Source organism: Peromyscus leucopus, chromosome 9 (assembly GCF_004664715.2).
Source record: "Peromyscus leucopus breed LL Stock chromosome 9, UCI_PerLeu_2.1, whole genome shotgun sequence".
In the NCBI taxonomy this organism is placed as follows: Eukaryota; Metazoa; Chordata; class Mammalia; order Rodentia; family Cricetidae; genus Peromyscus; species Peromyscus leucopus.
This window is the reverse complement of record NC_051070.1, coordinates 108,391,962-108,405,603: the sequence shown is the minus strand read 5'-3', so window position 1 is coordinate 108,405,603 and position 13,642 is coordinate 108,391,962. Positions and strand designations below refer to the sequence as shown.

General features: G+C 40.3%; 1 protein-coding gene and 1 pseudogene across 2 annotated transcripts in view; one reads left to right on the top strand and one right to left on the bottom strand.

Moving 5' to 3' along the window:
- Positions 1-13,642, bottom strand: part of Ankrd28 (ankyrin repeat domain 28) — a 146,534-nt gene that overhangs the window by 108,705 nt on the left and 24,187 nt on the right. The gene's annotated exons all lie outside the window — the stretch shown is intronic.
- LOC114708179 lies at positions 1,694-2,177 on the top strand (annotated as a pseudogene).

Genomic DNA, 13,642 nt, shown 5'->3' with positions numbered 1-13,642 from the left:
ACAATGAACATTGTATTCCTTTCCATTTAGCTTGTTCAAAAAGGCAGTAGTGAAATTAAAATACGGCATAGTCAGGAATACTAAAACTCTATCCCATGGTTCCAGTATTGATGGTGTAGCAGAAGCCAGAGGCCTTGAATAAGACCACCAACTCATTACAATGAACATTTGCAAGTAAAGCTGTTTGGGAAAAGGGTAGACTGGATGACACATCACAGCTTCCATTGCAAAATGTTTATTTTTTTTCTTTCTCTAATTTGCATTTTTATTTTTAAATTTTTATTATTTTTATTTTCTTTTGGGGGAGGCTACAAAGGGCACAGGGCAGATATAGAGGGATGGGGAGATGAGTAGGGTTGGGATGCATGATATGAAATTCACAATCAATCAATAAAACGAAAACAAAAAAAAAACTCCATGCTACCACAAAGTAATGAAGAACATGGCAAAGCAATCAAAATCATTTTTTTTCATAAGTAAAATTTAATCAATCTTACAAAACCCAGAAAAATGGTTAATAGAGAAGCTGTTGCCAGGGCGCATGCCTTTAAACCCACTGCTTGCCTCCCAAGCAATAGGTTTAAAGGCATTTTATGAGTTCAAGTTCAAGGTCAGCCTGATCTACATAGTGAGTTCCAGGACACCCAGAGCTACATAGTGAGAACCTGTCTCAAACCATGCACACACACCCCCAAAAAAGAAGAAACAAAACAAAAAGAAGGAGGAGGAAAAGAGAAAGAGACAGACAGACAGAGACGGAGAGAGAGGGAGAAGCTGCTGAGTTTTGGTAAAGCTCTCTGGCAATTTAACTTACCTACTCACTACCCCCAACTTCCTTAAATGACTGCAATCACTATGACAGCAATTCACATTGTTGTAGTTGTTGGTACCAACTGACCTTCGTTTTCAGTTACTGGCAAGGGGGTACTAAAAGATGGGTTTGGACCTTGTTTTGGTTTCCAAGACTTGGCGAGTCCTAGGGTTGAAGTAGCTTCCCAGATGTTATATATCAAAAGCATTTGGGGGCAATGCTCACCTGCAGCCACCCATGACAAGATATAATAGTTGCAACAAGCAATAGACAAACCTCAAAGTTTGTGAAGAGGCTGAAAAAGGAGATAATTAACAGGTTTTAAAAACTATGCATGTTGGAAACTCTCAAAGTCTCCATGAATACCCATGACTACACAAAAGCTCAGAAAACATCTAGTAAGAACCTCAACTTTCACCTCAGGTGCACCTTTTAGTTCCTCTACAAGCAGAGATGACCTTAGAAAGGCAGTGCTGTTTTGCTAAACACTGAATGTTCTAATACAGAAGGGCTCTGCAAAGACTAGAGAGTTTTTGTCTCTTGATGCACATAATTAAGAAAATTTCTGTCAAATCACAGCTGAACACAAAGAGAAGGACCCAATAAATACAGCCTACGAGAGAGAGAGAGAGAGAGAGAGAGAGAGAGAGAGAGAGAGAGAGAGAGGGAGGGAGGGAGGGAGGAGGGAGGGAGGGAGGGAGGAAGGAAGGAAGGAAGGAAGGAAGGAAGGAAGGAAGGAAGGAAGGAAGGAAGGAAGGAAGGAAGGAAGGAAGGAAGGAAGAAAGAAGTCATAAAAATCAGATCTAACAATTCCTAGGGGACGCTGTGCCATGCATACCTTCCTTTCTAGCCTCCCTCTCAGACCCTGCAGTTACCACATTAATGCCGAAGAAGAATCAGATTGCCATCTATGAACTTCTTTTTAAGGAAGGAGTGAGGTTGCCAAGAAGGTGTCCATATGCCCAAACACCCCGAGCTCGCAGACAGGAATGTGCCCAACCTTCATGAAATGAAGGCCATGAGTCACTAAAGTCTCAAGGCTACATGAAGGAGCAGTTTGCCTGGAGACATTTCTATTGGTACCTTGCTAATGATGGCTTCCAACATCTCTGTGATGACCTCCACCGACCTCTGGAGAGCGTGCCTGCCACCCTGAGTTGTAGTGGTCCTGAAACTGGCAGGCCTCAGCACCAAGGTCCAGAGGGTGAGCGACAGCAAGGTTCACAAGAGGGGAGGCAGACAGACACACCTACAGGAGTGCTGTGCCCCTGGTGCTGACAAGAAAGCTGAGGCTGGGGCTGGCTCAGCAATTCAATTCTAGTTTAGAGGCTGCTTCAGTTATGGATGTGGTCAGCCATCTCAGTGAAAATGGAGATTGTGTGGTGTTGAATAAATTTTAAAGAAAAAAACTAGAAGCAGGCATACTGACCTTACTTGAGGGGAAGGGGAGCACTACTATTATGGTTAATATAATTGTGTATCAACAAATTAGATAATTTACACGAACTCCCCTACCCCGCAAAAAGTACCTGAACATATATACAAACAACAACAACAAAGTAAGATTGAACTGGTAATCAAGAACTTCCCAATAGGGGATGGAAAAGATGGCCCAGCAGTTAATACATTTTCTATAGCTCACAAGTTTTCTCACTTTTCACAAGCCATCTGTTATGGACCTTAGAAGTCAACACACTATTCTTGTCCACATTGAATGAAGCAATCTCATTCGATCTCATTGGTAGAAACCGTGCAGGCTAATCTACGAAAAACTATAAAATTGCATGATCCCATAAAGCATTACAGTTACATTCAAATAGTCTTCAGTCTTCAAGTTCCTGGTGCTTTTAGAAATGCCCTCTCTCAGAAAAAGGAGAGAAACCAACGAAAGTGATAAAATTCCGGAAGTATTTAATGATAATTTATCAGATATTCCTTTTGAGACCCAAGATATGGATGACTGTTTTGACAGTTCCAGAGACAACTCTGCTGATTCTACTGACAGTGAAATTATTAGACCTGTAAGGAAGAGCAAGGTGGTAGTGATTTAACTGTTAGTCGGAAAATGACACACCACCACACTTACATATGTTTGAAGGTCATGCTGGGATAATCTCAGTGTGACTCTGTACCCTCTGTGACCAATATTTTTTGGTTAAGAATTGTTTGAAATGTTGTGCAAAGAGCTGTCCAACTATCACGATCAAACCACAATGAACTGCAAAACACCATCTCGGACAGGAATGTGGTCTCTGGTTACACAGAAGGATACAAAATTCTTTGGCCTATTTATTCTGATATGTCACACAAGAAAAGATAACTTGAAAGACAATTGGTCAACAGATCCTTTGATATGTACCCCTATATTTCCACAGACAATGAGTCATCATAGATTTGAACAAATATGGACATTCTGGCATTTCAATGGTAACACCAAAATGGACAGTTGCTGGGGGAAACTTTTCCATACTGTGCTGAATTATTTCCTTCATAAATTTCGAACAATATACAAACCAAAGCAACAGTTGTCTTTGGATGAGAGAATGATTCCAGGGAGAGGATGTTTAAAATTTCACACATACACCCCAGCAAAAATAACAAAATCCTGTTTACTTGTTCGGGAGGTGTGTGAGAGAGACACCGGCTATGTCTGCAATATGGAGATACACACTGCAGAAGCAAAGAAACTGCAGGAAACAACTCTTTCAGTCCTTGGCCCCTACCTTGGCGTATGGCACTATATTACCAGGATAATTATTACAATGCTACATCTGCTAAATTGCTGCTCCAGAAAACACTAGTCTGTGGGATTACTAGGGAGAAGAGAGGTTTACTACCAAATCTGAAAATGAAAACATTAAGAATGAAGAAAGGTGACATAATATTTTCCAGAAAAGGTGATATTCTTCTCTTAACATGAAAAGACAAGTGCAATGCCCAAATAATATCAATGATCCATGACACTTCTGCCTCAACAACAGAAAAAAGAAAAAAAAATAGAAAATGGGAGAGAATATTGTAAAACCTACCTGCATCAAGGAATACAATGCCCACATGAAAGGTGTTGCCTGTGCAGATCAATTCCTTTGCTGTTGTTCCATTCCAAGGAAATAGATGACATAGACAACAGAATAAATAGTAGTGCTGTATCTTATAAACTGTGGACTTTTCAACTCACTTAACGTGTACAACATCCTCAGTCCACAAGCAAGGGAAATATAAACAGTTTCTGCAATCGGTGGTGCAAGACTGGATAACAGGGGGCTGGAGGGATGGCTCAGAGGTTAAGAGCACTGACTGCTCTTCCAGAGGTCCTGAGTTCAATTCCCAGCATAATGGCTCACAACCATCTATAGTGAAATCTGATGCCCCCTTCTGGCCTGCAGGCACACATGCAGGCAGACCATTGTGTATGTAATAAATAAATAAATCTTTAAAAAAAAAAGACTGGATAACAGATGACAATAATGAAGGCTGTCTGGAAACAGAGACAAATGTGCGCACCCTGGGGGTGCAAGGAGAGCACCTCGTAAAGATCCACCCAAAAGGTTGTCAGGTGATATGAAGCAGCATGAACCTACATGCATTCAGTAAATGGAAAGAAAACATTTCCTATGAGAACCTGCAGAGTTTGTGCCGCCCGAGGAAAAAGGAGGAACATTGTTTAATCTTTTAATTAGTTGTTTAATTGCTTTGTAAATAAAAATGTTATAATTATTGAAAAACAACACCTAAAGTACATTATGATCTGTAATTATGATGATTTAAATAATGTGCAGTTTGCCCCCAACAATGTGTGGTTCTATGCAGCACACAATGTGTTTAAGGACACTTGCTGCTGTTGTAAAGAGTGGGAGTTCAGTTCCCTGAGCCCATGTGGGAAGCTCAGAACCTGTAACTGCAGCTGTAGGGGGATCTGCAAGCACCAGCACATGTACACACACAAATAAAATTTTAAAAAAGAAACTTTCTGATGAAGAGCAGACCAGGATGGACTGCTTCACTGATGAAGTCTAGCAAAAATTTAAAAGTTTAACATGAACTCTTCTCAAAACAGAGGAAGAAAACGTGTGATTGTTTTTCTAACAAAACGAGCTGAGTTAAGTAGACATCGATAATTCTTAAGGCCAGTATTACCTTTACCCAAGCCAAAAAGTACAAGAAAAATACATCCACATGCCAATATCCTTTATGAATATAAACATAAAAATCCTCAGCAAAAATTCTTGTAAACTAAATATTGCAGCATATGAAAGATTACAAACCGTAACTGAGGGAGACTTTAATCTCAGGAATGTAAAGGGTGGTCTAACATTTTTTAAATGCCACACTATGTTAATTAAATGAGGGGGAAAATTGACAATCTCAGTTGATGCAAAGAAAAAAGCATTTTATAAAATCCAGTATGCTTTCATGATTAAAACACTCAAACAATGCAGAAGGGAACTTCTTTACCATTAGAAAGAACACTTAGGTGCTGTGACACATGCCTTTAATCCCAGCATTCAGAAGACAGAGGCCAGTGGATGGATCTCTGTGAGTTCGGCACCAGCCTGGTCTACAGAGTGAGTTCCAGGATAGCCAGAGCTACACAAAGAAACCCTGTCTCAAAAAACAAAAAAACAAAACCCAAACCAAAAGATAAATAAATAAAAAATAAAAACAAAAAAACCCCAAAACATTCAGTCTCAGTAGGAATATGGAAATGCAAATTACAACATATAACTTGATATACACACATCAGATTGTAAATTTAAAATAATTCTTAGCAAATTTGGAAGTAAAGAGAAATTAACAAGTGGTTACAAGAAATTATAAGTGGTTAATAAGTGATAGAGATATTAACAACTGGTTATAGCAATATAATTGTTATTTGTAATATAACGTTATAATCACTTTGAAGAAAATAACTATAATAAAGTGTATACATATCTTTTTATAGCTATATAAAGATCTATCTATAGATATAGATATACCAGTAATTCTGCTTCCTCATATCAATCTCAGAAATGTTGGGAATCTCCACTCTGGTCTCACTCCCCTCTCCCATTCCAAACCCTGCCCTCAGAGCATCAAGCAGTGGCTCTTCACCTGGAGCTGTCCTCTCCAGACCCCATCCCTCAGGGGTCAGCTCCTCCCTGAGGGCTGCTCAAGACCATGCCTACAGGATATTTAAGACCTGGTTGCCAGACCTGCCCCGATTTTCTCTCCTGCCCAGGAGTTGCTTTGCTCTATTGTTAATTCTGATTTTATTAATTCAGCTAGATTTGGCTTATTGCATTGGTGAAGGATACCCAACAACCAGGGATCCAATACTTATCAAGAAATACTGAAGATAAAATGATAAACCAGAATTTCTATCATAACACTATTTGCTCAAAACTGAAGTCTATGTAATTACAGTGTGTTAGAGCAATAAAATGTCATTTCCTGTTCTATGGTCACTGGGGGGTCTATTAGTGGGCTTCAAAAGATTTTTTTTTTTTTTTTTGGTTTTTCGAGACAGGGTTTCTCTGTGTAGCTTTGCGCCTTTCCTGGAGCTCACATGGTAGCCCAGGCTGGCCTCGAACTCACAGAGATCCGCCTGGCTCTGCCTCCCGAGTGCTGGGATTAAAGGCGTGCGCCACCAACACCCGGCCAAAAGATTATTTTTTTAATTTGGCATGTGCTTGCATGTTCACGTGGTGTTCTCAAGTGTGTGTGCCAGTTGGTGCCTTGGAGGTCAGAAAATATGGGATTCCCTAGAGCTGAACTTACAGGTGGTTGGTTGTAAGCAACCTGATGTGGGTACTGGGAAACAAACTTGGGTCCTCTGGAAGAGCAGCAGTTCATGCTCTTAATCACTAACAAAGTTTGCCTTTAACCAATGTTTAAATCTATACCTATATATTACTCAGTTTGATGATGCTGTTACAGCAGTTTTCTCCTCTCAATGGAACTAGAAATCTAGCCCTGAAAAATAGGCAGTTGACTGGAAGATTCCCAAATAAAAATCAAAGACTTCAATTCACAACTAGACAGAAGAGATAAAGAAGGCCACTATAATTCATTAAGAAGATAGAACATTTTTATGGGACTGGAGAGATGGTTCACTGGTTAAGAGCACTGGCTGTTCTTGCAGAGAACCCAGGTTCAATTCCCACCACCCACATAGTAGCTCACAACCTTATGCAAATCCAGTTCCAGGGACCTGTCTCTTCTTGCCTCTGTGGGCACCACACAGCCAAATAAGTGATGCACACACATACATGTGGGTAAAACAGCCATTTATACAGAATTAAATTAAAACATTTTTAAAAGATAAAACATTTTGAAATGTATATGCACTAAATGTTGGGGGGGGGTTCCCAATTTTATAAAGCAAGTGCTACTACACATAAGAGAACAGATACACAGTCTGTGATGTCAACATCTTACTCTCATCAATAGATAGTTGCTCCAGGCGTAAAAAAAATTAATAAAAGAAATTCAGAGTTAATCACACCATAGGCTAAATGCACTTAACAGACATTTACAGAAGATTCCACTCAACAGCTGGGGAATATCTTCTCAGCAGCACATGGAATTTTCTGACTCTCCAAATATTTGAAATTAAGGAAAAAATTTATAAACTCCCAGATTAAAAACACAAATCATCAGAAGCTTTGAGATACAGCAAAGGCATTTCCTAACAGGAAATGAGTAGCTATGAGTGCTTACATTTCAAAAGCAGAGCAATCTGAAATAAACAGCTCAGTGATGTACTTCAAGGTCTTAGAAAAAAAAACCAAATCCAGTATCAGTAGACAGAAGTATATTAGGGTAGAACTTTAAAAAAAAAAAAAAAATCGAGAATAAAAGAATATAAAGAATCAATGAAGCTGGTTCTATAAAAAGACAAACAAGATTGACAAACTCTTAAACAAACCAAAATAGAGATATATTCAACAATTCAATGAACAATTGAAAAATATATATTGCAACAAATACCAAGGAAATCCAGAGGAATGCTTTGAAAACTTAATATTATCCCAAACTAGAAAATCTAAATGAAATGGATAGATTCCTACATAGTATTAGTATTCTGACCCACCCCTTGGAGACCTGCCCAGTGTCCTGACATAAAGTCCCTTTAAAAAAGAAAACTGCCCCTCCCCTCCTCCATTCCCACGAGGTGTGCAACCTCAATCCCCCTCCACGCCCTGGCTTCTGACTATCTTTCTATCAAATAAACTCTCTCCACATGGATGCAGTGCCTGGGTGTGAGTGACTGTCCACATGCCACCGGCTGCCACTGCATCTGCCCAGCTAGGGCCTCCCACATGCAGTAGTATCATAACATTGGTGCCATGACATCGGTAGGCCCTCCCACTGCTTTCTCCTGCTCGCTGGCAGTCTGGGGAACTCTGGGACCCTGTACTATCTACCACTTTTTCCGACTGGAGGACTGTGGGGACTCTTCACCCTATCAGTAAGATTCCTCCCTTCCATTCTGGCCATTTCCCACAAGTGAGGATTCACTCATCGCTCGACTGTGGTCTCTCAACATCGCAGTACCAAAACCACATGTCTTTCGGGTTTTAAGCCCCCCGGCCCCTGTCCCTATGCGGCAGCGTATGGAGAAAGCATGTGCCCACTCAATTCCATGGCCCATAGCCTTTGGTACAATGGGCTACTGGCTATCTTGCATCATTATCATTGGTCCTCGTTGACCCACTGGAACACTGGAGGTCAGTGTACCTCACTGTGAATGAAAAATGTGCCTACCCTCTCCTACCCAGCTCCTACCTCAATGCCTGCTCCCCATGCTCCTCCAGTTTCTGCTAAGCAATTACATCATCACAGGTCGCCAGGTTCCTTTCCACATGTGAAACTGCCCACCAGGCAAAGCTCGTTCTCTGTCTTTCCCTTGCCTCTAATTCCTCTTCTTGTCTGTAATTTTATCTCTTAAATCTCTTTTCTCTGTCACTTATTTGCCTATTCCACCCATGGGACCTTGACTTGCAGCCCTGAGCCCTGCTCCACTGGCTGCTGAGCGAAACCTGTGGTCACTTGACTGTATTTCTGCTGCTGCCGCTACCGCTACCACTACCACTGCTGCCACTGATATTGTTCGGTCAAGCTAGGCGGAGCATAGCTCCCACCTCCCAACACTGCCACCGACCGACCCATGGCTTGGGTGTGCATCAGCTCACGCCATGCCACAGCCCCTCTCTCCTGCCCGGCTGCACTGCTACTCCATTTCCCAGTATATGTACCCTTTAAAATTGCCCCTCATCCCTTGCCTCTGTGTGTGTGTGGGGGGGGGGGGTGCTGCAGGTCGGTAGGCCTGGGGCGGCACAGCTGTTACGCTGAGTCTGCTCATGCTTGCACTCACTAGGTATACACAGTGGCTATACAGGACGCAGTGGCGTGCAGGGGTTGGGGGTGGGGAATAAGCTGTAGCTCAAATAGAGAACTGATGCCCGTTGGAGCTTGTCCCACGTTGGGCACCAGATAAATGGTTAAATGGGGGGGGGAGGCTAGATAATGGGATAATTTCCCGGAGTCTATTTGAAAGTCAAAGGAATTTATTCAGGGTTTAAGTCACAACAAGAATAATTGAGTTGGTCGTGGAATTCAGGAGGGATGGAGCACAGGTGGAGAACCAACGCGTTCTTAGGAGAGCTCTGCCTTGATCCGAAGCACCAGCATTCAAGGCCACGAGGTAGAGAAGAGAGAACAGGTACTCCTCCCAGTCTTAAGGGGTCCCCGTCTCGGCCACGCCCCCTGGCGGGGGTTGGGGGTGGAGACAGGTACCTAGCAGCCCAGGCCTCCCATGTGTAGTATCATAACACACAGGACATACAAAAATGAAATAGAGATGATAAACAACATAGACCTAGACAAATAATGCAACTGAAGCAGTTAACACAGTCTCACAACAAAGGCCCTGTCTAAACAGTCACTGTCAAATTCTACCACGGCTTTAGAGAAGAGCCAACACCAGTGTTCTTCAAGCTAGGAGGAAGGAGGAAGTAAGATCTCTGTGAGTTTAAGGCCAGCCTGGTCTACATAGTGTCCTACTCTAGGACAGCCAGGTCACAGACCTGGTCTCAAAACAAACAAACAAACAAACAAAACAACAACAACAAAAAGTCACACACACACACACACACACACACACACACACACACACACACACCATGCACCATGAGTAAGTCAGTTTCATTCCAGGGACAAAAAAGATGGTCCAACATACATAAATCAGTAAGTGTAACACTGTACATAAAGAGACTTGAGAACAGAAATCATATGACCATCTCAATTAATGCAGAAAAAATCTTTGACAAAATTCAACATCCCTTCAGGCTATGAACACTAAAGAATCTAAAAGCAGAACTTAATAAAGTTGCATGTGACCTATAGTCAATATTATGGGGAAGACTAAAAGCATTTCTTCTCAAATTGGGAGCTTGTCATGGGCATCTACTTTCTCCACTTATAATTAATGTAGTACTCAAGCAGTAAGAGGAGAAAAAAAAAGACAAATATAAAATAAGTCAAATCCCTACTTGCAGACATGACACTTTATTTAATAGAGCCTAAAGACTTAACAGAACCTTTAGCATTAAATACACTTTCAGCAAAAGTAGTTGGGTATAGAATTAATGCAAAAATTCTATGGTTTTCTTACTATCAATAATAAACTTTCTGAAAAAGAAATCAAGAAACAAATCTCATTCATGATAGCTTAAAAAAAAAAAGACCTAGGAATAAGCATAAGCAAATAGGCAGAAAGCTTCTACAGTGACAGCTTTAAAACACTAAAGAAAGAAACTGAAGGCACTTAGATGGACTAAGCATTTCCCAACTAAGTTACATATTAAATTAATTGATACTATGAAAATGGCTACAGTATTGACAGTGATCTACAGATTCAATGTAACCAGCATCAAGATTCTAGCCATATAACTAGAAAACAAAACAAACAACAAAAACTCAAAAAGATACACAAAAGACCTTAAATAAGGCTAAAACAGAAAATATAATACTGGAATATGCTAGGATTGCCGGGTAAGATGGCAGATTATTAGCTGTCTACCACCTAGTGAAAGAATCTATTCCAATAAGAGAACAAGCTAAAGAAAAAGGATTAAGCCAAACTGGCATTTTTCTTTTTTTCTTTTTTTTTTTTTTTTTGTTTTTTGTTTTTTGTTTTTCAAGACAGGGTTTCTCTGTGTAGCTTTGCGTCTTTCCTGGAACTCACTTGGTAGCCCAGGCTGGCCTCGAACTCACAGAAATCCACCTGCCTCTGCCTCCCAAGGGCTGGGATTAAAGGCGTGCGCCACCACCGCCGCCCAGTGGCGTTTTTCTTAACAAAGCAACAGCCAAGCCAGGGACAGAGGTATCAGTTAAGGAGGTACTCTCCCTGTACACACAGTGGCAATGTGATAATACAGAGCTGGGGAAGACTGTCCAGTCTGTGGGGATGTAACCAGAGCCTGGAAACACTGTGAGGAAAACTGCTGAAATATAGCAGGTTCTGAAGACAGAGCCTTAAGTGTAGTGTAGGAGCTGAGAGATTCTCCACAGAGGCCACGGAGATAAATGCTGGAAAAGCCAAAATCCTCCTCACTGGATGAATGAATTATACAGGAATGAGGAAGTACCCTGGGGATTTTAGTAGTCTCCTAAGGGAAGGGGCTGGGAAAAGATTTCCAAGTGACAAAAGTAATAACAGGCAGGCACTTAGAAAGCACAATTCTAAAGACACCAGGGACAAGGTTGTAATTGGTGGCAAGGTGACCTTAGAAATTCTAGAAGTTGTCTTCCCACAGGGAAATCCCCTCAACATGAGATACTGACTTATCTTGAACATTTCACAAAGAATCCTACAAAAGACAGTCAAAGGAAAGGTAGAAACTACATCATTCCAAGTAGGAAAGAATACTAAGATTATTTCATTTTATTTTAAAATTTTTAAAACTTGTATTTCTGTACTTTGTAATTGTTCAGTTAATGTTTTAACTTGCATCTTACTCAAATAGGCTTTTATGAATGCCCTTTCTAGTTTTTTCCATATGTGATGTATAGATGTGTGGTCTATGCTTGTTTCTGTGTATGTAGGAGGATGAATGTACACACAGAAGCCTGAGAAAGATGTCAGGTTTCCTGTTCCATCAAAATTTACCTTTGAAACAAGGTCTCTCACTGAACCTGAAGCTCAAATATCATCTAGGTTAGCAGGCCAGCAAGCTTCAAGGACTTTCCTGTCTCTTCCCTCCAATGCTAAAATTACAGGAATAACAATTGTACCTGCTGGGGATTAGAACTCAGGTTCTCATTTTTGCATAGCAAGTGCTCCTTCCCTCTAAGCCATCTCCTCAACCCACTAGCCAGACCACAGCCTATGTAAATTACTTAAATCAATTCTCTTTTAATATTTACATAGATTCAGTCTACCAGTTCTGTTCCTCTAAAGAAACCTGACTAGTACAGAATTCTTCATAGCTTTATTGGATATACTTTTTCAATGGCTTTACAAATATTTCCCAAAGTCTTCTTAAAACCAGACCAAACTTAACCTTTTCAAAGGTGTTAATAGCAGTATTCTAATGCAAAAACCAGGCAATCCTGATGAACTGTATGAAGAAATATGTAAGAAGCCAGGTGTGGTGGCACACACCTTTAATCCCAGCCCTGGGAGGCAGAGACAGGTGGATCTGTAGCCTGGGCTACAGAGTTCCAGTATAACCAGGGCTACACAGAGAAACCCTGTCTCAAAAAAAAAAAAAAAAGAATTTCTTGTCCTCTAAATCACTCATAGTAAGCTTCTCTTACATACTGTCCTACTACCAACCAATAATAATTCATTCATTAACAGAGCAAGTTCCGGGACGGGTACACAGAGAAATCATATCTCAAAAACAAAAAACAAAAAACAAACAAACAAAAAAACCAAACCCAAAATTTAAAAACCTACAGAGAGTATTTTCAGATCAGAAAGCCTACTATCTTTTTTTAAGGTTAGAATAAAGATATGTCAAAAATTAAAATGATCTGTATTATTTATCCTTTTACCAGTATATCATTCTTTTACCTTTAAAGTTTCAAACTTTTATCTTGCTTCTTTTCAACTTTCATAACATAATGTTTTCTCCATAATCACCTGTCTATTATGACCTGGAAAATTCATTCACCATCTAATTTTTTTTCATTCTTTCTGATTTAATTTTTCAATCATCTGATTTATAATAAATTTTTGAGCCACATGAAGCTAGAATGTATTGATTATTATTAAATTCTACCCTAAATTTTGTTTATTAAAACTATACACAGGTCTAGGGGAAAAAAAATTTTCATCAAAGTCCAAGGAACTTAAATCTAGCCTGTGGCAGCCTAACCCAACAAAAAAAATGTATGCTCAAAACTACCTAAGCAGCCGGGCAGTGGTGGCGCACGCCTTTAATCCCAGCCCTTGGGAGGCAGAGGCAGGCGGATCTCTGTGAGTTCAAGGCCAGCCTGGGCTACCAAGTGAGTTCCAGGAAAGGCGCAAAGCTACATAGAGAAAGCCTGTCTCAAAAAACGAAAAAAACAAAACAACAACAACAACAAAAAAAAAACTACCCAAGCAACCAATCTTGGGGTTGGTGATTTAGCTCAGTGGGTTCAGTCCTCAGCTCTGGGGAAAAAAAAAAAAAAGACAAAATAACAACCAATCTTAGTGGGCCATCTGCTCTAAAACTTTTGTATCTCCTAACCCCTTCACACTTTTAAATTCCTAGGGAGCTGAAAGAGTTTTGCTTGTGGGAATAATTCCTTTGATAGTTACTATATTCAAAATTAAAACTGAAAACAAAATATAAATAA